The sequence below is a fragment of the Bactrocera dorsalis genome, chromosome 5, assembly GCF_023373825.1.
Source record: "Bactrocera dorsalis isolate Fly_Bdor chromosome 5, ASM2337382v1, whole genome shotgun sequence".
In the NCBI taxonomy this organism is placed as follows: Eukaryota; Metazoa; Arthropoda; class Insecta; order Diptera; family Tephritidae; genus Bactrocera; species Bactrocera dorsalis.
In genome coordinates this window covers 30,900,324-30,925,560 of record NC_064307.1, presented here as the reverse complement: position 1 = coordinate 30,925,560, position 25,237 = coordinate 30,900,324, and the positions used below count along the sequence as shown (strand labels likewise).

Below are 25,237 nucleotides of genomic sequence, written 5' to 3'. Positions count from 1 at the left end.
TCAGATGATCATGTCCGCCAGTGAAAAAACGCATCTCATTCACCCAGGCATTTTTTCGACAGATGTCATCAAAAAATTGCGAAAGAATTTGTTTATACACTCCACGATCTACCTCATGATAATTTATATATATTATATGAAAAAGGTTCTATTGTAGAATAAAATTTTCTATGAAAAAAATATCAAAAAACAGGCCAGATTACCCTACTGTGCCCTTAACAGTGGTTCGCACAAATGAGCAGCTTTTTAGTAAGAAAAATATGTGAACAAAATTTTAGATCGACCTCTCAAAATCTGAGCTACAATTTCGTGTATATACAGACAAACGAACGTGGCTAAATCGACTCAGCTCGTCCTGGTGATTATTTGTATAGCCTGTAAGGGTACCTCATTGAAGAGTTTTGTTTTACATATTTCGACACGTTTTACTACTGTGGATGACTTAGATGACAAGTTACTGCCAAAAATTAATTAAATTCAACGACTTTTTGATTGGCTTTAAATATTGCTTGAAATAAAATATAACTTCTTATAGAAAACATAAGTCTTGGGCACTACATGAAATAGCGGAATTCAAAAAATGTTATTTGAGGCAGAAATAATTATTCAAGTATTATGGTCTGCTTTTATTATCTATATAAATAGATGTAAGGATAGCTGATGGTCGGGAGATACTTAAAAATTAACAACAATAATAATTTTCCAAATTAATCTCACTATAGTCAATAAGTACAATGTTGTTGTCAGATTAATAAACGCTAATTCTTAACTAACAATCTTTGATCGCATTTAATTTAGACTAATTAGTTACGGTAATCTACCAGCGACTGAAATGCGATGCTCTACTAATTCAGAAGCACATGCATAATTTCATTGTGACACTTGTTCTCACCACTCATTTGCATATTCCAAACATTCAAGTGAGAGCGTACTCATATTTTTTGTACGCTATATGGCGCTGGATGTGTGTGGATGCCCATGGCGCACTGAAAAGTAAACAAACCTGTTGTGCTAGCTGACTGTAAAAAATAAATTGTTTTTATTTTCATATTTTAAAATTTGTTGCAGTTGTTGTTTTGCCATTGAGCGCGTCATCGTCGTCGACCACACATCCAATGTATGTAAGGTTAAGTAAAAGTGAATTTCATGCTGTTGGCTAAGGTGGCATAAATTTAAACTAATGATTGGTCCCATGATGTCATCCAACCAGTTTGTTGTTAGCTGACATTTGCCGGCTTTTGGCTGTCGCCGAAGGCTTTCATTGGTTGACATTTGCTGACATTAATGCGCTGCTGAATTGCTGATTTTGTGAATTAACCATTGAAATATGTTCATATGTGCAGTGGAAATGAGGAAAAATATTATAACGGTATCGCATTACAGCCAAACAGTACACACCTTAGATATTAACGGTCTATTTTTGAAATAAAATTGTTAGTATATAGTATGTTAATTTAATTGCAACTAAAATAAATATGCTACTTTATGGTTCCTCCACCGGAGTTTAAGACACATTCATTTTATTTATTGGTTACTCTTACAAATTCGTTAGCTTTTACTATGTATTTTTCACAGTCTACAATTTTATCGGCATATAAACGAAGATCTATTGGCCTCGCTTGAGCTTAGATATCGTTGATCAAAAGCATTCTTTCGCATTTATTATTTGAAGAAAATCTCTTTCAAATGCTGGACGCGGCTACGTCTCAGATGATCCATCCGCTGAGTCCAATTTTCGATGACTCTTTCGAACATTTCGACTGATAACTAGCGAATGACACGCGTCATGTTTTGGTCCAAGACCTGAATCGAAACGGGATTGTCCGCATAGACTTTGGACATTACATATTCTCACAGGAAAAATTCTAACGGCGTGATTTCATACAATCTTGGTGGCCAACCGAACTGCCCAAAACGTGAAATTATCTGCTTATCAAGGTGTGCTCTCAATAAATCCATTGTTTCATGCGATAAGTGGAAAGTGGCACCGTCTTGTTGACACCAAATTCCGCCGAGTTTACGAGCTTCAATTTCAGGCATCAAATAGTCGGCTATCATGAGGCGACGGTTACATTCGCACCGGTGTAGTTTTTGAAGAAATATGGACCGCTGATTCCACTGGACCACAAACAAACCAAACGGTTGTTTTTTCTGAAAATTGCAGTTCTCGAATATCTTCAGGTTGCTCTTCGTCCCAAATGCGCCAATTTTGTTTGTTTACATACCCATTGCGTTAGACATGGGTCTCATCGCTGAACAAATTTTGTTTGAAAAGGTCGGATCTTCTTGGAACTTTTTAAGAGCCCATAGAGCAAAGCGAGGTCGCTTGAGAAGGGCGAGGGGATTCTGTTTTTGCACAAGCTATACGTAAAATGCGCCAAGTTGTTCCATACGTCAGTCCGAGTCCGATTATGTTGACCATAAGGTCATTGGAACAATTGCATCTACTTAGATCACCGGTTAGAGCCTTCGCTACACTGAGCTTGAAATATCTCTAAAGCCGTCTGTGTGTGAGGCCTAAAATTTAATTCCAGCCAAACTTTATGAGATCACCTCAGATATTTAAAAAACAAAAACTTTCATGTTTCTCCCTCACATCTTTTAATTTCCAAAATTTTTCTCTGCAATTTATTTTGCTTATGAACTCCCACACTCAATTCTACTTAACTCAGCAAAAACAAAAAAGTACTATTCTTCGCACCATCTTAATTTTTAGCAGCTGTGATTTGCTGTGGCCGCCATCTGAAAATGAAACTAAGCAATAAATACTCAAATTAAAGCAGCAAAACGAAAAAAAGGAAAAATTCTGAAAATAGAATGAATAAAATAGACGAAAGAGAAATGATTTTGTGTGCAAAAGCATTAGCGGACGCTTGCCACATGTTGCATCTGTCAAGCGCTACCGCCAGTCAACCAACCATAGGAAACTTGTGAAATTTTGAAAGCCTAAAAATATACACACACATATATATATCTGTATAGGTATGCCATACATTTGTGCTATTTATTGTTATTGTGTGCTTTTTGTGAAAGATTTAAAAAAATGGTTTTTAATTTTTAATTCACTTTACTGAATGCCGCCTTTATTTTATTCACAAAACTATATATTTTCAACTGAAGCGCATATTTCATCTTACCGGCACCTTTTCAATTTCGGCAAAGCCAGCATACGAACTCATAATCGTAAATATTGTAGATTTGAATATTTGACTTTGGTGGCGTTTTGAAATATTTATGCAGCATTCACCTAAGGCAACTCATCTCCCAGTACATGTGCGTTTATATGTATGGCCGTGTGTGTATTTGAGTTCTGTGTGTGGAAATCGCACAAAAAGCTTTGAATAATATATGTACATATGTAAGTATGTATGTATTTTTTTTTTATAAATTTGGGACTTGGCTGCTCAATTCTTTTTCTGTTTAGTCAATAATTTCGCGCTTGCTTGTGACAGTCGGCCTGCCGGCGAGTAGATGTGGGTGCTGGCAGATATACTATATTTACATGTGTAGTGGCATGCATGTGTCAACGCGTCGCTATAAATTTTCGTATTCTAATTTTTCCTCATACTGTGAGTTCTGATTGCTTATGCGCATGTGTGTGTGTGTATGTGTGAGTTTTAGCACAAACAAAGGCGGTCGAACGCGAAAACTTTTAGTAAAATGTGTGGCTGCGTTGCAGTGTGTTCCAATTAAACTAATTAGCTGCCATAAAGTAATAGTGGAGAATAGAAAGAAAATTTAGAAAATTAGTGTTATAAAAATACAACTCGTGCAAGATAAATAAATATTTACTTTGCGTCTTGCCATTTGATTGCTTTCAAAAGACTCGTTTGCTGGCGATAAAATTGTGATTTATGGATAATTTTTCAAAAATGCCGTTATTCCCAAAACAAGTGCTTTTTTGTGTGTGTGAAATTTTGAATTCGAATTCATGAAGACATACATATATCTTCACCTAAAATGCAAAACCACGTAACATCACTTTTCATAAGTTTACAGGCGAAGTGAAAACGATATAATATAAACCATTAAAATTGAAACAAAAATTGAGTTTCGGTTATAAAATGGTTATATATGGGTTATATATTGGTTATATATCGGTTATATATGGGTTATATATCGGTTATATATGGGTTATATATCGGTTATATATGGGTTATATATTGGTTATATCTGAGAGCAAAAGCTGAAAATTTATGCTACATATACATAAGTATGTAATATGATGATATGATGTAGTGACTCGTACAGAATAAAAAATTTAAGTTCGATTTTTTTGATGATACGTCGTTTTGCATTTTAGGTGACGATATTTAAGCAGTTTTTTGTAACAGGCAACCATTTCAAAGAAAGCGAGAGGCTTTTAGAAAATAAATAAAAATTTAATAAAATAAAATAAAATTGAAAATTAAAATTTAAATAAATTTCTGGGATTAAAAAGCCCTTGCATTCAAAACAGCTGTTTTTAGCTCAGAAATTGTATGAAATTGACGACAATCCTCGTAAATTCTCCTCTTTTTTTCCAGCCATTCTCAGATGTTCTCAATAGGACTTACATCAAGAGCACAAGTTGGCCATTCCAAAAGATTCTGACGTTGAAGCCACATTTTCGTTGACCTATTCGTATGGCTTCTTGCGTTGTTTTGTTGAAAAGGGAAAGATATTTGTACTGTCCCAGAATTTGAAAAAGTGCCCCACACCATAAGCCGAAAATTATTATTCGAATAATACGAGTATCTTAACCGGTTAATGCGTTAGTAAAATACCAGGCGCTCTTATTCAGGGTACAGTTTCATACATTTATAAATATCCAAAATATTTATTGGCCAAACGGAAGCAGTTTTCAAACTCTTTCACATTTGTTCTTTATAGAATATATTGCATATATTCAAAAATTAAAATTCCTTCAATTTATTTAAGTTACGCAATTTATTTAATTTTCAAGCTCATATGTATGCGCGCACAAGCTCATCTCAAATAAAAATAAATTTTATCCTGGCAATATATTACTTTTATTTATTATACATATATTGTTCTCCTTACCACAACATATCCGAAAATAACAGCGCAGTAAAAGGGTTTTCATTAATTTGTTTCTTTTTTTCTTCCTTTTCAGATCCTTACAGTATATTCAACGCGTCCACCTAAAAGGTAAGCTATCAATTTTGCTTGCACATTCGCGTGCAGATTGCTCGCCTGCGTGCGTTTGATCTATAAATTTAGACAACTTTCGCAGCTACATGCAGACATACGCATATATGTATGCATATGTATTATGCACGGACGCATATCGCGTTAAAAATAAACCTATACACATGCACATTGCTCACACGAGTCAAGCTATTTCTCACTCCGCGACGCGTGTCCTATTTATGTGGCATGCCTGCTGATGTGGCGAAATTTATTATTAACTAGCAGCGGGATACGAGCGCGAGTAAAGAATATTGCGTTTGTTGGCGGCTTGCCCTGCAAGGAAAATGTGAATTATGAATCTTGATTCCAATTATTTAGAAACAATTTTTCATAATTTTGACTTTTCTAAAGATATTGTTTAATAATTAAGCATTATATTGTAATTCATTAATATTTAGTCCACAGTTGGTGTCTTAAGTAAAGATTGATCCTTTGGAAACTATAGGTTTAAGTATAATGAAAATCCAGTCATTAAAATATCGAGCACTTATACCTATATGACGTTCTCCAAAAGGAAGAGTTCCAATAGATGAAAGTCATCTACAGAGAATTGATTGAAGACCGAAAGAAAAGGTTCCAATAGATTAAAGTCATCTATAGAGACTTGATTGAAGATCAAAAGTTCCACTAGATTAAAATAGTCTAAAGTAAGTTGATTGATTTTTTTAAATATATTTTTGTCAAATCAAATAAACATTTTGATTTTTCATATTATTTGCCGAGCTTAAAAAACTAACATTAGAACAACCTTCGTCTTAAAAATGTATGGTTAAGCCAAGAAGAGAGTTGAACCCATGTCCTTCCGGTTGATACTTATATCCACAACCAACTAGATTACTGCCACCACCTGCCACACCACAGTTACACGAAACAAATTTCTATAGTAGTCTTAGCACAGTGTTACAACTAATACAACAGTGCCTTGAGTAAATTTCTATTCAGAAAATAGATAATGGAGTTCAATGTGCCAAGAACATGTCCATTTACACCACACATGTGTGACAGGCCCACCTAAACTGCTGTCATATTTTACTAGAGCAAATCGAAGCCTATCCTTGTTATGCACTTGCATGTGCTTCAGTTCGCATGAACTCTTTCTTTTACTGACACTTCACCCTTTGATAGACCCTGCCTGCTTTAATGTGTTTGAATCGGCTTTCTAATTAATTGGCAACAATCTGTCAGGCATATGAATTAGATGGTCTATAAAGATAGCCAGTTGCTAGGTGGTGTGAATATGTTTACAAGCCTAACTATTTTTGAACTCATATGCAAGTGTGCACATATACAAACTTGTTTATGCATGTGTAGGTAAACATGCTGAATATTTAGTAAGCTTTATATAAGTTTGAACACAGTTGTCTTCCAAGGTGTGTCGATTGTCTTCACGCATGACTAAGACATTACAAATTCTTGTGGTGGCAGCTATGTAGGCATCCGAGAAGGTTGTGCTTCTTATTTAGCTACTCATATTAGTTTTGATTTATTTACTCAATATATTTGCACAAAAATGTTTTTTGCAAATATTTTCATTAGCATTGTATATTTGCTGTTATGATTGACTGTTGACTGCTGTTGATTGGCAGCACGAGATTTCTTCGGAATGTGCGGTATTTAGAGCAAAAATGTGCTGGAAATGAATTTGTGCAAGGCGCAGCTGTCTCAGAAGAGGTGAAACGTTGATAACACTTGTTACTAGTTAATAATAAAACTTACTATATATAGATTATAGTTTATGACCATATGCTAAAATATTGTCGCACAAAATAAATACACAGAAGTACTAGAAAGGCAGCCGATTTTCTAAGACAGTTGGGTGCTGTGGATTTGCTTTCGTTTATGTTAGTTCAATGAGAAATGGAAGTTTTTTTGATTTTCGGAACACTATTTTTGAAACCTTGATACATAATAAAATCGCCTTTAGGCTACTTCCCACATGGATGATAAGCTTCGGCTTGGTTGTCATCGAAGTCGTTTCACGTTACGTCTAGTGAAGGAGCTATTTCGACGTGGTCAGTCCAAAGGGAGAGAAGCGTTAGAAAAGTAGAGTTCGCTGGTTTAACCTCCTACAATATCCAGAACGAAAATGCGCAAGGGTAACTCTAGATTCTAGTGGCAACTCGAGCTCTTCGCCTGCAATGATTTTTGGTTTGACTTCAAGTACGTCATTCACAGACAGGGAGTCGGTAAAACTGTTGATGGCTCAAATGCCTGTCTAAAGTTAGTTGTAATTGTAGTGTGGTCGGCGTACTGCTCGATGTCATCGACGTTATCAAGGGAAGACCTCTTGATATTCTTAGGAGACAGCTCCACTTCAAACAGACGAATGCATGGATAGTTTGAGCGAAAACTGTTTGGAAATATGATGGGCCAGCCGATTGCCTGTTATGTTGTCAACAACGTTTCTTCGTCTTTTATTCTGGAGTTGCCGGTAAGCGACTTGAGGATTTTGTCGCGGCTCCGTACTTTGGCAATAACCCCGGTTGTATGAGAACCCCGTTCGTATCTGTAGGAGCACAGAATGTCAAGTGTAACTCCTAAAATCTTATGGTTGTTGACGCTCAATATTTAAACGATAACGACTTTTGTAATAATAAAATATTAGTGAATATTAGTGAGGATGAAAAATGTATGATAATTACCAGTAGCTATAGATAGTAGGCATACGACATCCGGCTTTTACGTTAAGGCTTTTCAGCATAAAATAAGCAGGGCAACTTTTTATTAAATATTTACAAAATTTTATTAAGGGTTATAACAATCTTATAACAATCACCATCAAGAGCTTATGTTGAAAAAATTTGAATCAATATATCGATTGCTATATGTATGTTCTCAATATAAGAGGTGGCTTCGAAACTACCTTACCTATCTTTTAATAATTTATTTGTTATTTCTATTAGCAAAATGCAATTATTATATTGAACATATTTATAACTTCTGAATAATGCTTAAGCAACTCAAACATATATACATATTTTACTCATTTAACGACTTGAGTGATAGAATTAAATCATTGCAAGTGTGAAGCGACTTAATTTTGCCATATGTAATTACCTCATCATTGACGTGTGCTCATCTACGGTTAAACAGTTAAAGCGCAATTTGCTACAGTAATATTCATTGAATTCCAAACCAATTAGTGAGACTCGTACTCGCTCGCGTTAAGAAATTGTGCGATTTCTAAAGGGAATTATTTATTTGTTCTCGCTCAATTACACACATATTTGTTTATTAATTGAATACAGAGCACGTCAAGTTGTTCAATTGATTGAATGATTCATTTGGAAAGGGGGCTCTGTATACTTGTATATAAAAGTGTTCTGTTGAAAGATTGACGCGTAAGAAGAGACACATATTTTGCTCATAAGAGTTATTGATTTTTTTTATTAATTTTATAGGTTAATCTTTCTTTGTGAAACAATTGTAAAAAATTGATATAAAAACTTCTTCAGTATACATATGTGTGACTAATATCCGATTTTATGCTTTATTAAAGTACACATTCAACCAAAAGAAAGCCTTATCTCTGAACAAAATTTTCTTGTGTAGTTTTGAATCCGTTCGTTTACTGAAAGTGAGATGCGCTTAATGGACGCTCGGCTTCAATCCTTACTTCAGTTGGATTTTATAAACTCGCAAACTTATACTCTTTCGCAAAATCTTCTATAAAGTGGATGGGCACAACTCCAATTGTTGCGCGTGATGGCTCATAGACTCATTCGGGTCTTCTCTGATACTCTGCTTCACAGTAAAAATGCCCGCTGTACGGTGTCTCTGAGGACAGCCACTATTCACTAGAGTAAACGTGGTGTGAAGCTGATCAGTGGTTGCTGGTATTACCGACTATTCTTGGTGATTATATCGTCTGAATATTGAAGCAAGAGCGCTTTGCATGGCTTGAAACGAAACATAATTTTGATAATTTGGCATTATTTGCAAACGTTGTGCCGGTGTAAATCTGTTTCTTGTGAAATGTCAAACTAAACTGCGTACACCCCGAAAAAAGTGCTGCCTCACTGAAAACCAAGCGTCTAAGAAAGCCCCCTTTTACCACAGTTGAACTGAGAGAATTGGCCTAAATCAATATGTGCCGTCTTAAAAAATGTGTAATAAGCTCAAAGGCCTCTATTGAAATTTTAAATTATTTAAGCTTGATTGATTTCGTACCATTATTATATTCAGTGTGTCTCAGTGAAGTACCTATAAGGATATGACTAGAGAAACGTCACTTAGTGGAGCTGTAAATAAAATATGGCGTCTAAATGCCTTAGAGACAAAGCCTGCCATGATTGATGTTTACAACACTAAATTGACAATTAATATTCGATTTCCGCATATGAGTTGAAAAATCACTATTTCACCATAAAAAGAAGTGAAACACATTTTACAACTTAATTTTCAATGACCATAAATAATTGCTTTTCGCAAATTAAAAGTGTCAAATGAATTTATTGCAGCAGTTTTTGATTATTGCCCATAATTGGTACATGAAATAATTGTCTGCTGCCGTTTCAATCCACAGCAACTACAACAGCATGACATTTTTGAGTTCCAGCGCTCGCCAAACGCTGCTTATGTCTCAAGTATGCCCACTAATCACTTGACAGCTAAATTAATTCGATTCAATCAAGACATGCCACCGCCGCTGGCGCTGGCGCTGTTGTGGCAAGCGCTTCAACAAAAATTTTATAATTCAGTTGTTTGCTTGCGCTTAACGCTTAATTGGCAGCGTAGCGGGCAAACGGGCATAAAAATAAATACAGCGAAAATGAAAATATGTGCGGAAAAATGTGGCAACAACACGTTCGCGCGTACACAATTAAAAATTCGCGCGATTAAATCATTAAAAGCTTGTCCGGTGAACTGTATTTGTGTGTGTGTTTCATATTTATTTGAATTTCTTTTATTATTTTTTCAACTGCCAGGTTGATTTTGATGAAGCAATTTTCAGCGCCACAAGAGCGCCGCCGTTTGCGCAAATCATAAAGAAATTGAATTGCTGAGCAAATTTATTTTCGCAAATATTATGAAAAAAGCGTTTATTTGTCATAAACGAACGAAAGCACACACACACACACAAGCACGTATGCATGTGTTTGTTTTGCTGTGTGCGTAAACACAAACGGCCAGTGACATCATGCATTCGATATGCTAATATTGTTGTTGCACTTGATTGTTGCCACAGTGATTCAGTGCAAGCGAACAAGTGTCAGCTGCGCTGCCGGCGCAACGCTCACTGCCATACGCCGTGCAATTGCAATTGTGCATGTGTGCGCGCACGTGTTTGTATTGTAGTCCCCCCAAAAAAAAAAAATCTGTGTTTTTTGCCAACATTCTCAATTCACGCTTTTGTCTATTCTAATTTTGCGAAAGGCTGTGAAAAAATGTAGCAACTTCAACGCGCTAATCGCATTGGAAGTGCTGGAAATTGGCGCAAAGTGCAAATGCACTGCGTTCCTTTACGCAATCCGCTGCGAGTTATTCAACTCACTGTTGCTCTTGTTGTTATTGTATTTTGTTACCCTATTTTCTGTGTACAGTGCATGTCATTATGCTCATTGGCATTTGCCTTGTGTGGCATTTTTCGCGATTTTTTGTGTGATTATTGTTCGATAACGGCTTTGCCTGCACTTTGACGCTCATTTAAAAATGCATCAAAGCGCAATAGCTGCCTGGCTGAAAGTTAAACGATTTTAAATAGACATTTAAGTATTTTTTTGATTTTTAACGTGTTTAAAATTTAACGTTTTTTTTACTAAAGCCACGTTTTTTCTCTGATGTCAATATACTATGCTGCAAAATAGCGTAAATTTGTTTGCTTTCGACCCTTTTGCATGCGAGTTTGCATATGGTAGGTATATATACATATATATTTACTTATATAGACCCAGTTGGAATTTGTTCATTTGTTGACAAAGAAAAATTTGTATAGTTTGGATTGCTATGGGAACCAACTCTGAAGATCCGCATCATTCCTGAATGCATGTAGGCAGCGAGACTGCAAAGTTCCCAACGTTTCTACAAGTTTGTTAGTGCGCCAACATTATGACATTGTAGATAGTATATCCAAAAGACTGCCGTATAAATTCATTAAATTTTATAGATATTAGACTATACTGAGGCTTCACTTAGCGGATCGCACATAGACCACGATTTGTGTAGTAAAAGGTTTAATGGACAATGCTGTTACGGTTATACGTAATAATGATCCATTTCAAGGTTTCCTACTTTTTGAAAGAAAAAACATAGAAATTTAATAGGGAATGTGTATTATCATACGAAAAAACATTTTAAGGCATTTTTTTCTTTAAAATGCTGGCCGCGGCTACGTTTCAAGTGGTCCATCCGTTGAGTAAAATTTTCGGTCACTTGTTCGAGTATTTCATTGGCGAATGACACGCGTGATATTTTTCTCCAAGGGCTGAATCGAAGCGGGATTATCCGCATGCACTTTAGACTTTATATAACCCCACAGAAAAAAGTCTAACGGTGTGATATCACACGATCTTGGTAACCAATCGATCTGTCCAAAACGTGAAATTATCTGCTCACCGCAGTGTGCTTTCATTAAATCCACTAATTGATGCGATGTGTTTGAAGTATCGCTGTCTTGTTGAAACCAAATGTCGTCGAGATCATGAGCTTAAATTTCAGGCATCAAATAGTCGGTTATCATTTCGCGAAAACGGTCGCCAATAATGGTTGGCTCTTTTCAGGTTGCACTTCGCCCGAACTGCGAAGAAATGGATCTCAACGCTGAACAAAATGTGGCTTGAAAACATCGGATCTTCTTGACACTTTTCAAGCTCTCATCACTTGGGAAGTTCAAGCAGGTTCAGTTTTTGCACAAACTGTTTTTTGTACGATTTTAATTTAAGATCTCTACGTAAAATGCGCCAAGTCGTTCTATACACCTGTCCGAGTTACTGCTGCGGTTGCTGTATTTTTTTCACTGAGTACTGGACGTGGTCTGTTAGGTCAAATATTATCTAATAATGAATGCTGGGTCTCAAAATGGGTAATGGTGTTGCGAATAGTACGCTTAGTAGGTCGATTATATTGAATATAAGTTGAGCGATGAACGTGAATTTTCGTAATAAATTTGAACTATTTGTAAACGTTGTTCAGACGCAAGGTTTTCCAAGATGAAATGCCAAACAATACTGAATAAAAATAACATGACAGATGGACACGACATGATCTGTTAAAAAAAGGCTATTGAAAAATGTACCTGTACTTGAATCACCTTTATAATGAAAATATGCTCAGCTATGCTTACTATCAAAACTTCCTACTGGGCTTATTGACGCTAACTCGTATTCACGCATTCACATGAAGTCATTTGTTTATATTGTATGTGTAAGTTTTGACATTTGAACCGTGCGTACATTTGCGTGCGGCACTTAATTGCTCTTTTGCTCTTTACTCACTTTGTTGCTCCAGTTGTAGCGCTTTATTGTATGTGGTACACTTTCAGATAGGTATACTTCTATATAGTATGGTACACATACAAATATGTATGTAATGTATATTTGTATATACTTTGTGCGCCTATTGCCGCTTTAATCGTCGACTTTGTGCTAATCAATTGACACACTTGTTTGTGCACTTTTTGTTGGCCATTTATTTTATTTTTTTCGCTTCACTCTTTTAAGTTTTGTTTTTGTTTTTCGGCTCTGTTCGCTTAGTTTTGCTCAATTTGCAAAGTAGCTCTTGAAAGCGGTCTACAAATGGTAAGCTTAGTAATGCTAAAGTAACAATTTGAATGGGAAACGGTTACAGTTGATGATCATTTAGTTTAGGTTTAGGTTTGAAAATTTGTTCTGAAGAAATAGTTGTATTTGGAGGGACAGTTAATTAATATAAAATATTTGAAATATTTAGTATTTAATAAAAATTGTTGCTTTTATTACCTTATTATACAAAGTATTATATATCACAACCAATTTTCGGGTCCGTTCCGGTTACATAGACCCGACCGTCGTGAGAACGGATAGGATAAAAATTGCGACTATCGCTTGCATGGATAAAACTTTTTGGACTGATAAACTTCATTACAGAGACAATGAACAATAGAGTGAGGGGATTTTAGTCCCGGTTGCTTGATTAAAGGCCTCTTAAATATCTATGTGCGTCGTCAGACAGCCACTCCACCTGCTAACATACCTTTCTGAGTTTAAAAGTTGACGATATTCAGTGTTAGCCAGGAATAATGTTATAGGGTCTATTATCGTTAGCTACTTTCGGTAAACTTACCACACTAGTAACTCAAACAGCATGACAGCACTAGCATTGCAAACTTGCTTTAACGTGCTTCTCAATATACTTATAAAGTTTCATTGCTTGCTTGAATATGTGCAGAAAGCATTTTCTTCGCGTCAAATAACATTTTCTTAATATTTTGGCACTGAGCAGCGTCCACGTATTACATCATCCATAAGCAATTTATTTTAAGTCAATCCTAAAGTTTTTAAAAACAATAAATAAATCACTTTAGTTTAATAACAAATTTAGTATGGAGACAACAATATCAAATTTTCAAGACGTTACAGCGAGTAAAAATAGGCGTGATCTCAGATTTATTGCTTTTTTTTTATTTAAAATATTGTATTGCAATTGACTCGTAGATTATCAAGTCAGTTCAATGATTCATTCTATTATTTATTATTTTAATTAAATTATGAATCTATATAGGGTGCTCCAAAATTAACCCACTATTTTAATTTGTCGCTATTTCAATTAATCCCCACAGTTAGCGAAGTTAATAAACTATTCCGACTAAATATGGTGTGAACTGCGGCCGCCAAGCTTCTATTATTTTGGAAATATTGTTCAAAAATGAATAGTAACGAAGAATAAAAGGCTAAATTGTTGGTTGTAGATTTGCTTTTTTTAGGGTTGTTCACACTTCTGTACACAAATGGCGGCAAATTTGAATATTGCATTCATTTTGGGACACCCTTTATTCAAAAAAAAAATTTTTGCCGTAAGATATTTTTAGGTTTGCCAACGCTTTAGTAAAGAAATGCCGGCAAATTTAAATATTGCCTTCATTTTGGGACACCCTTTATTAAAAATATTTTTTTTTGGGCGTAAGAATTTTTTAGGTTTGCCAACACTGTAGTACAGAAATGGCAACAAATTTAAATATTGCCTTCATTTTGGGACACTCTTTATTAAAAATATTTTTTTTGCGCAATAAGATTATTCAAATGTGAACATATATTCTTCTTATCAATATTAAATTTTTATTAGAAATATTATTTTTTTGTGTGGCATGAAATTCGCAAGCAACTTATGAAAAATAGGTTTATAGCGCTGTAAAATGTGGCCTTAACCCATTTATTCTAATAAAAATGTCTAGAATAAAAAGTTGATGATAGCATTTGTTTATATATACATATGTACATATGTACATGTGTATATATTGAGATTAATTAAAAGAAAATGCTGACAATGACTGAGACACAACAATCGAGCATCTTATCAGCTGTAACCTACACATACACACACAAATATGCATGTTACGTACATATGTTTTGATATTAAGAAAATGTCATTTATTCAACAAATGTCAAGATCACTGAAATATCTGACAATATTACATACATGTTAAATACAAGCACATATGTATGTAAATATGTTGTCATTGTAAGGTTCCAGCTAAGAAGAAGTAAAATTACAACAAAATTGCTTACAACAACATTTGCTTTGTTACAGCAGCAATAAGCTGATCGTATTTTTAACGCCACCACAAACAAATTATTTAATACTTAAATATACATACACACATGTGCTATAAAACAGTAGAAGCACAGTTACTAAAGCTTTGGTAGGCAGAGTTTGAATGAAAATCTCGCGCGCTTTAAGGTGAAGAGCAAAAGGCAATCAACGTAATCAACTTATTTATTTATCTTTTTATTTTCTATACGCATACAGATACATATGTATATACGAATATATGAATGATAAATATTGCCGGCAACTTTAAGTCCGCTTTTTATACAAAACGTAGTATGACGTAATGTTGCTATGACTACGTTGGTAACAACAATAAACAATGCTTCGTTTTATTGTTATTGTCTGAAATAGCATAAGCAATAAAAGCCAACAATAACAGTGTGTTTATTTGAATATACATACATACATATGTATGTGTTTTGCTTTTATTAAAGGTATTGGAGTGTGGTTTGTGTGTGTGACTGACTGACAGCGCTTAGTTAGGCGAATATTCAAATTAGCATCGAAGGTCTGCTGCTGGTCGCGGTCGGCTGCTTGCTGAACAGCTGCAAAACTTGACCAACTGGCAGTTTTGTAGGCAGTGTTGCCATAGCGATGATTTTTGGAATAATTTAGCAGTTTTTTCTTTTAGTCAAGCAATTTTTCATATGTTTCATTCCATTTAAATTAAATTTTTTTTGCAAAACATTTGTGTTTATGTTCTCTGAGGCAAAATATATTTGAGTAAACGAAGGAAAGTATTTATTTCAGTATAGAAATAACTAGTCGGGTTAATTGTTTAACTTTTTTTTTTCAACTTTCGAATAGAATATACGTTGGATTTATTCGACCTAATACATTTTTTTAAACAATAGATATGTACATTTTAGAAATTTTGAAAATTCATAATTCCAAATTTTTCATATTGTGCCGAAATAAAAAAAATACGTGTTCAGTATTTTGTCTTAAAGAACAAACGATTTTCATGTTGAAAATAGGCGTTAGCTGAGGCATTGAGCAATAATCTGTTGAAGGATAATTGCCAAAAAATAAAAATATTCAAATGTTGGATCGTCGAAAAAGTCTTTTCGTATTTCTAATCAAACTTTGACTTATTTTTTTTGCGTATAATCTATATATATAAAAGAAAGTTGATGTTAGTTACACACCATTTATAACTCAAGATCGGCTGAATCGATTTAGCTGAAAATTGGTGGAGAGGTAGCTTAAAAACCAGGGTAAGGACATAGGATACCGTTTTATCTCTTTATGTCAATATTTAATACAACTCATAAATACAAAAATTTATATTTCAAATCATAAGCATTTTGTTCAAAATTCGTGTTTGTAGGAATATTTGAATATTTCATTTCTTAAAAAAAAACGATAATAAAAACAATAAAAAAAAACCTCACATCTATATATCTACATATATATGTATGTATATAAAACAAAGAGGTTTGTTCGAACACTTAAGTATAACTCGAGATCTGCTGAACCAATTTTCATGGTTATTGATTCGTTGGATTTGTCTCCACCCCGAATAGCAGAATACATATTAAAAACAATGAAAACTCGATAAAATTGGATAATTCCAAATAGTAACTTTTTTGCATACAATTTTTTTTTTCAATTTTTGTTTGTTTTGTTTTTCAATATTTTGATTTGTAAATTATTTGAATAGTTTAATTTCGGTCGCTTGCTTTTTTATTCCGGCTATTCAAAAGAAAAATTATTGAAAATTAGTCAGAGAAAACTTTACGTGTGTTTTACACAAAGAGGTCAATTGCAGATTGAAATTTGTTACGAAGCCACGAAGAGGTCGCCCTAATATCGGTCGGCGTTCGTTTTGCCATCAACGTATGGCAGCCCAAGGAAAGGAAAGGCAAGAAGTACTCCCAGGATGCGGTGATATACGTGCGGAATTATGGATCGCGGTCAATCAGCAAGCGATCATCACAGCACGACTTTTCAAACAACAGTTGCGATGTTTGATTGACTTTACCTTGAAGCAACGTATATGTGGTGCTGTTGGATGCTAGATGTACTCTGTTGAGTGGCAAAATAGAGGTTTTCGGCACGCACACATTCTTCTTTGGATGGTGGATGATGGTTACACCAGATCAAATTGATGAAATCATTTCTCCGGAAATTCCTGATGCAGAGAAAGATCCAGTATTATATGAAGTGGTGGAAACCAATATGGTTCATGGACCTTGTGGACAATCCCTATTCGGGTTGTATGTCTGACAATAAATACACGAAACAGTATCCACGTGCTTTTCTTTCGGAAACACAAACTGGAAATGATGGATATCAACTCTATCGGCGTCGTTCACCAGATAACAAAACATTCAGCATTCAACTTAGAAGAGTGAATATCGAAGTTGACAACACATGGACCGTACTATATTCACCATTATTGTCTAAATCATATTCAAATATGAGTATCAGTATTTAGTATTGCAGTTTGGTGAAATCGATAAAATACGTTTGCAAGTACGTCACCAAGGGAAGAAAAATGGCGGTTATTGGTCTTGAACGATATGGTCCATACGTGAACTGCAATAAAGCGCTTTGTAGGATATTTGCTTTTGCAATTCATAAACGTTTTCCGACTGTTGTGCGTCTCGCAGTTAATTTGGAGAATGGGAAAAAGGCGTATTTCAACCCAGAGAATACAGTATAGCCAGTGGAAACATCGCCAGCAACAAAGTTAACATTGTCGAGTTTTTTCTCAACTTTCGTCAGTGATCCGTTTGTGAGAACATTGCTCTATTTGGAAATACCTCGATATTATACATGGAATGCATCGTCGAAGAAATAGTTACGCAGAAAGCAAGGCCAACCAGTAGATTGACATCAAGGTGTCTACGGACTTAGGACGAATTTACACAATCCACCCGAAAAACGACGATTGCTTCTACCTTCGGTTGCTATTGATTAATGTACGCGGTTCAACTTCATTTGAGTCATTGCTTACTGTGAATGGTTCGATGTGTGCAAGTTTTGGAGAAATAAGCCAGCAATTACATTTGCTAGAACACGTTAATCACTGGAATGAAAATGAAGTTCGCATACTTTTCGATATAAACATCGACATTGCCAAAGACATTTTACATCGTCTTCGCTAAAAATTGGAAATGGTAATATTTCGGTTGATACTTCCGGTGGTTCGATATCAGTTCCATCTTCCCTTTATCAATTCACGAAAGAGGAACTCATCACAAATGTTCGGACATTGGCCAAATTATCGTAACTACGATTCCTTAAGTGCACGTGCAATGTTAGCTGCCAAAAATACCGATGTTGTTGACTTAAACTGGAAGATACAAAGTCAAATTCCGGGAGCCTTGCGCTCATACAAATCGATCGATCGCCTTGACAATGAAAACGACGCCGTGAATTATCCACTGGTATTTCTAAATTCTTTTGACAGGCTTGGTATGCCACCGCATCATTTGCGTCTCAAAGTAGGATCCGTCGTTATTATGTTTTGCAATCTTCATGCGCCGAATACAAGGGGAAGAATGCTTGATTCTACGAATTCCTTTGAGTTCTAACGAGTTTTTATTTCAGTTCAAACGTATATTCCGGCATAAATAAGGAAATGCTATGTTCTTCACACGGCCGGGGCGTGACAAACGAGTTGGACGTTGGAACGTGGAACGTTGTTTATAAAGCTGCGTTACATTGAAAAAAAAAAAATTAAATGATAAATTTAACTTTCTTTTCATTTCAAAATATATAATCTCACGCAGGACAACGGCCTGCGGGGTCAGCTAGTAATAAATGAATAAACAAATTCGATTTTTCCAATATCGAAATTTTTCAATTTTTCAATTTCGAAATTTCCAGCGAATTTCTTCATTAGTTTCACTCATTTTTTAATAGGTGTAACTTTTTCCAACTTGAATGAAAGTTGAGGAATGCATTGCGACCTTTGGTCTATTGTGCCCTTTTTCCAACTTCCCCGAATTAAATTTTTTTTGCTTAAAATCTGATCTTTCCACTATATGCCATGACACAATGTGATTGTAGCATTGCATATACAATATATAGTAGGACTACAACGACATTTACGACAAAATACGAAAATACTTTTTCGACTACCCAATATTTGTCAACTTTTCACACTTTAATGTGAATAAAGGCACAGATCACATCAAAATTTTATTCAATTTTGAACATAGTCGTTACAATTACAGATAAAGTACATATTTTCATAAGAAATTCCACTGGTAAGGTTTGCGTGGCCCCGAGTGTATACTATATGAGGGCTAAGTCAAATTTTTATCAATTTCAGGCACGAAGATACACTGTTATCAGTAAACCACGTTCTCTCATTACATTTTTGTAGAGAAAAAAGTCTCCTAAAAACTATGAGCTCTCCAATTTATTCTAATTTTATTCATTGAGTTATGTCAGAAGAAAAAAAAGTTGCCTTGAAATAATCAAATTTTAACCGTTAATGTCTTTAAGTAGACATTTTGTAGAACAGTAAATTTCATATAAGATATATGTTTGTCAAGTAATTGTAAGCGAGATATGATTTTTTTCTTTCTGATTATAAAAAGAATATAGAAAATTTTAAGGCGGAGGTCCTACCCGTTCTAATTAAGGGCTCTTACTTGGAGAGACTCATATTAGTGGTGTCTAAGAACCTATATATATATATATTTTAGAGTACCAAGCGAAAAAAAAAATTGTTTTGTTAGGACTCCCAATAATTAACATATTTCCTTTAACGTTGATAATAATACACTGTTTGATGAAGGCAGAGATCAATCTGTCCGTATGAATATGATCGGAGATCGCCACAAACAATTTTTGTTTGTATTTTGAAGTTCTTGAGGGATATTTATCTTCTATTTAACAAAAGTTGACAACCCTATAATTTAATTTGTATGAATTCAGATCTTTCAACACTTTCATGCGTTTGAAAAATATTTTTAAATTAAAATTTAAATTTTTATGATAATTTTATAAAAAATATACGCGACTTACTTGTTGAAAAGCGCGATCTCATTGCTATGTTATTCGTTGCTGAGTTTTAATTTTTTTTAAAATTGGGCATTTTCCTGTTAGTCGGGTTTACTAGAGCATCACCTTTTGGAGTTCGAAATGCTTGTCTTCATATGTTAACTTTAAATGAACAAAAAAAATTGTCATGCTACGCACATTCAAGTACCATATAAACAGACATAGGTATGATATGTACATGTATGTATGTATATGTTGAAAAGAAAAGCACTGCGCTTGCGCTCACGCACTAACGAATGAGTCTAGAAAAAAATTACAACCAGACACTTAAAGTGCTACTAGTATAAACGCTTACGCACGCACTCGCTTGAAAAGCCACTCGACTCTGCGGGTAGCATTACGATACAAAATAGTTATAATAACGGTTCTGCCTGATAATCAACCGTACATCACCAAAAGTGCAATTTGTTGGCTTTTAATTGAAAATTATTCCATCTTTTGCCTCCCACCCGCTGCCGCTGTTACGCTGCATTATTTATGCACGTTGCTGCTCATTTGCCGCGCTTTTCTTCAGCCGCCGTAGTGGGTGCTGCCACAACAACTTTTGGCTGCTCATTGTTGATTACACCAACCGGCACACGAGTGTGCACACTGCCACATGCCGCCAACTAGTTGGCTTTTGTTCATAGTGTTATTATTTTTGGAGTTTTTCCGCAATATTATCAGCAATCAAACATGTTGTTGTGGCATCTGCTTCCGTGGCTCATGCCACATGCTCTGCTAATTACGTACATACACTTCTAACAACCAACTATGACGCTAGCTAGTTTTATAAGCGTCCATTAGCCGTCTCAAGCGCGGATGGAAAGGGTGCGTGGCATAGAAATAAAGCTTATTCAAAGTAGAAATATTTTTCCGTATATTCATTGTTAAGTGAAATTTTATTGCTAGCGCTAACACTTTGTGTACGTGTGTGTGTTTGGCGTTTTCGGTTGCTTTTGCGTATCTTAAGTACACAATTTATGGTTTTGTGCGTATTTATGGCAACGCAAGTACTTATGGGTTAATTGCATGTGCGTGTGTTTTATATGTGAAAGTGCCCCAAAATGAGTTGAGTTGAGTTGCGTTTGTTGTTGGTCAAAAGCCCAAACACCCATGATTGCTTCAATTAAGATTCTTATAAAAATATGAAATTTATGCCGAAATAGAGGAATTAAAAATTTAAAAAGAGGAACAATTTATAGTATTAGCAAATTATTTTTTTTGTAGCAATTTTAATTTTTAGTTTACATATTTGTATATATATGTATGTTTATTTTAAGTACTGAATGCCCATGAGTATGGTGCTGATATATCTAATGGGATGAGTAAAAAAGAATAATTTTTTCTGCTTGGCACTCTGAAAAATAGTTTCTAAGACAATTCTAAAAAAGTCTCTTAAACTTTGAGCTGTTTATTGTAACTCGCCTTACAATTTTCTATTTTTTGTTGTTAGAACATAAACAAATTTAAATCTCTCTTCCAACTACTTGAAAAAATATGTAATTTTATTTATTTCGCAGACAATTGAATGCTCTGCAAAATGATCTCTTACAATACCTAACCGTTTAACTAACCGCTTAAAAGGTATTTTGGTTGAAGTTTGATTATTTTAAAGCAAATATCTTAACAATTTTATAACTCAATGTAAAAAAATATCCGCGAGGTTTAGACTTTTATACTATGAGCAAAATAGTATAGTATAGTAAGACTTTGTACATAATTTTTGCTTTAAAATCTTTGTCTTCTCCTTAGAATAATCCCGTTTAATTCCAATACACTTGTGCAACCATATTTGTCAATCCTTGAAACTTTGGTTAAAGTCAATTTCCGGAATAGCCTTTAATGCGCGTAGTGATTCATGTTTAATGTCTTCAATGGACTCAAAACGGTTTCCCCGGAATAGTCGTTTGTATTTCCTGAATAGCCAGATGTTACTCGGAGCTAAATCAGGCGAAAACAATGGTTGCGGCACGATATTGGTATTGGTAATTTGACGCAAAACTCACGGCGACGGTGTCGGCCGATAATTCTGGGCTCTTTTTACGAATAGCTTCGCGCAAACGACGCATGACACTGAAATATGTAGTATAACTTATTGACAGTTTGGTCGGTCGGAAAGAGTTCGGAGAGCACCACATCTCAATAATTGAAGAAAACTGGCAACATAGCATAGATTTTTGACTTGCTTTGAGTGGTTTTTTCGACTTCGGCGCACCTTTGCCAAGATATTCGGCCGATTGATCATCTATTTCCGGATAATAAGCATAGATCCATGACTCATCGCTCGTAATAATACGTTTTAACTCAATGTAAAAAGTAGTCAGAAAGTATTGTTTCACAGACGTTAATGCAATGTTGTTTTTTGAAAAAAATTGAGAGATTTTCGAACCAATCGTGCTTTCACTTTTCATTGACCCAAATAAGCTTTCAAAATATTTTTAACTAAACCTTCCAATGTTCCAATGATGCCAGGAAGATGACTGTCTGTTAATTGTCGATTCTCAAGCACTTTATTTTTGTCGAAATATTGATCATCAGTTGATGTTGTTGGTCGCCCTGAACGTGGTTCGTTGTCAACATGTTCTTGACCCTCTTTGAATAATTTTTGCCAATCAAAAACACTTGCTCGGGACAAACATTTATCAACAACATTATGAACATTTTGGCATCAAAAATTTGATTCCGACCATAAAATTTAACCAAATTTCTTTCTTGAATAATTTCACTGATCGTAAAAATCGCCGAATGTACTTTGTGTATTTCAGAGAGGAAAGTGTATACTAAACAGTATTATTATTTTGATGTGACATTTGGCACAGATGTCATTGATTTCTTTAATTAGAAAGTCTTGCTATTTTTTACCCACAACAGTGTGGTATGGAAATTGCTCAACGATGACCACGCTTTTGGGTTAGACCTCTTACCAGATGCCAGTTGTTGAAGTCACTTTTGGGAGAACGGGCTTAAATTATATCAAAACATCATTTTTTATTGTTTCACTTGTACGAGATTGAGGATAAAATGCTGTGGATCTTACATTTTTGGATATCCAAGTCTACTAGTGGCTATAGAAAAAATATCTATGCAGCTGTGTAATAAGTTCAAGGCGTTTTGTTGAAGCAGGATTTTTCTTGTTTCAAAAAATGTCGAAATGTGATACTTTTTTCTGGGATAATTTTTTATATAACCCAAATTAAACTAATTTAAAGCAATTTAAACATTATATCTTATTGACACAATTTTTTAAATTTTTAGTTCATTTAATTTTTTTAATAGTAATGAAATATCTTCAAAAACCAATTTCCTGAAATTGTCATGGTCGACTGTTTTCCTTTAAGAAATATATAAAAATTAGTAAAATTTGTCCGCTGAGTCCGAACAACTGCGATCTTTCATTATAGTCGCTTTATAGTTAATAAACAAATATTCCAAAATTTCATTTGTATAGACATATATATATATAAATGCAATGAATACAAGCCAGCATGCATTTGGATGGTCTTAAACACCAATTCATAGAATTGGAATAATTTTATTCCAATTTTCACCCCAAATTTCGAATTTCTTTCAACGCGCTTGCAACTCGTAACACAAATTATGCATTTTATATTTTAAGCATTATTTTTCTCAGCTTTTTTTTTAAGCAAAACCCATAATTCGTTCCGCTCAATTATTTTGTGCTCGGTCTCCGCCCGAAATTTCTGAGATTTATTGCGTGCGGGAACGTCGAATTACGACGAGGCTTTACATCAAACAGTTGCTGTTCTGCTATGTACATTCGTTTTGTATATACATAAATATGTGTGCAGGCACGCATTCGTTGAAATATGAATGGAGCGGACACAAAAGCCGCATTTTTACTGCAATATATGGCTGACCCAGTTGATGGGTACTGACAACAAGAATTATTTTATTTAAAAACATATGCAAATTCAGTCGTCTATTGATTTTATATGCAATATATAGATACGTGTTTTTCATAAGACTGTCATGCGTATATGGTGAAACGTATGAAGGAAAGTTTTTAGTCGGTACTACTCGTATATTTAGTTAAAATATATGTAATTATAAAGCAACGGAATTTTATGATTCATTCAGTTAGGTGTATATTAAAATAGATGCACTACCGATTAGTAGGCGTTCACATGATGTAATAAATGTTTAGTTGCTTAAAAAACTGCCATAAGTGATGTCAGCCCTGTGACGCATGCGCAAAAGTTTTATGTTTCTTTCTTGCTGAAGGAGCAGTTCTTCATCATCTTCAGCCATAAAACACAAAGCAGTAATATTTCAGTTAAAACGTTAGTCTTTCTATTAGGAATTATACAATAATATGCTATAGTGGTACGATATCGACAGATTCTTGGGAAGATCTCGAAAATGGAAGGTTTTGTTCGCATATATATAGACTGATTACTTTAGCTGATTACTTGTATAAATAAACCATATATAACTTAGAGATCGGAGTTTGTTGCTGGGTGTTCCAACCTCCTTGACAAACTCGATATACCTTGCTCAGGGTATAAAAATGTTTGTACTTTCTTTTTTGTTAGGATTTCATCATATGAATCATTCAAAATCGTTAAATTAGGCGCAAATGTATGAAGAAAAATTTGATAGCATTGAAGATTGCGTTTGTAGTAAGGATATCTAACAAGAAATGTCGAATTTTTGAATTGAAATTTTCAAAAATTTCTAAAAATGTGCGAAATTTTCACATCGTCATAATTTTTGAAGAAATATGCACCGATGATTCCACCGGTCCACAAACCACACAAAACCGTTGTTTTTTCTGGATGAAATGGCACCTCTTGAATCTCTTCAGATTGCTCTGCGTACCAAATGCGGAAATTTTGCTTGCATACATATACATTAAGTCAGAAATTGGCCTCATCGCTGAACAAAAAAAAAAAACGAAAACGTTGGATCTTCTTGGAACTTTCCAAGAGCCCATAGAGCGAAGCAATGCGGCTTGAGAAGGTCGAGCGGCTTCAGTTCTTGCACAGGCTGTATTTAGTATGCTTTCAATTTAAGATTTCGACGTAAAATGCGTCAAGTCGTTCCATACGTCAGTCCGAGTTGCTGCGAACGGCGCCGAATCGACCCTCCACGGTCTTCATGTACACTCTCAGCTACGGCTGTTAAATTTTCTTCACTGCGAGCTGGACATGACATGACAACTTGAGGCGACTCATGCGTGATCTTTGAAAAAAGTACTTTGGATCACCCGTTCGTTATATTTGAAGTCTTCTGTATATGAAAATTTGACTGAAAAATAAAATTGAATAAGTCGTTG

The 25,237-nt window shown here is 34.7% G+C and overlaps 1 protein-coding gene across 3 annotated transcripts in view; it reads left to right on the top strand.

Annotated features, from left to right (window-relative positions):
- The window catches only part of Mfd6a (Major facilitator superfamily domain-containing protein 6-A), a 76,780-nt gene that overhangs the window by 32,645 nt on the left and 18,898 nt on the right, over positions 1–25,237 (top strand). For 2 of the 3 annotated variants that reach the window (XM_011201942.4, XM_011201939.4), the window contains exon 2: positions 5,117–5,151. The gene's annotated coding sequence lies outside the window, so the exon portion shown is untranslated. Of the gene's footprint in view, positions 1–3,470; positions 3,570–5,116; positions 5,152–25,237 lie in introns of those variants that run through there. The other variant, XM_011201941.4, reaches the window with a different exon arrangement.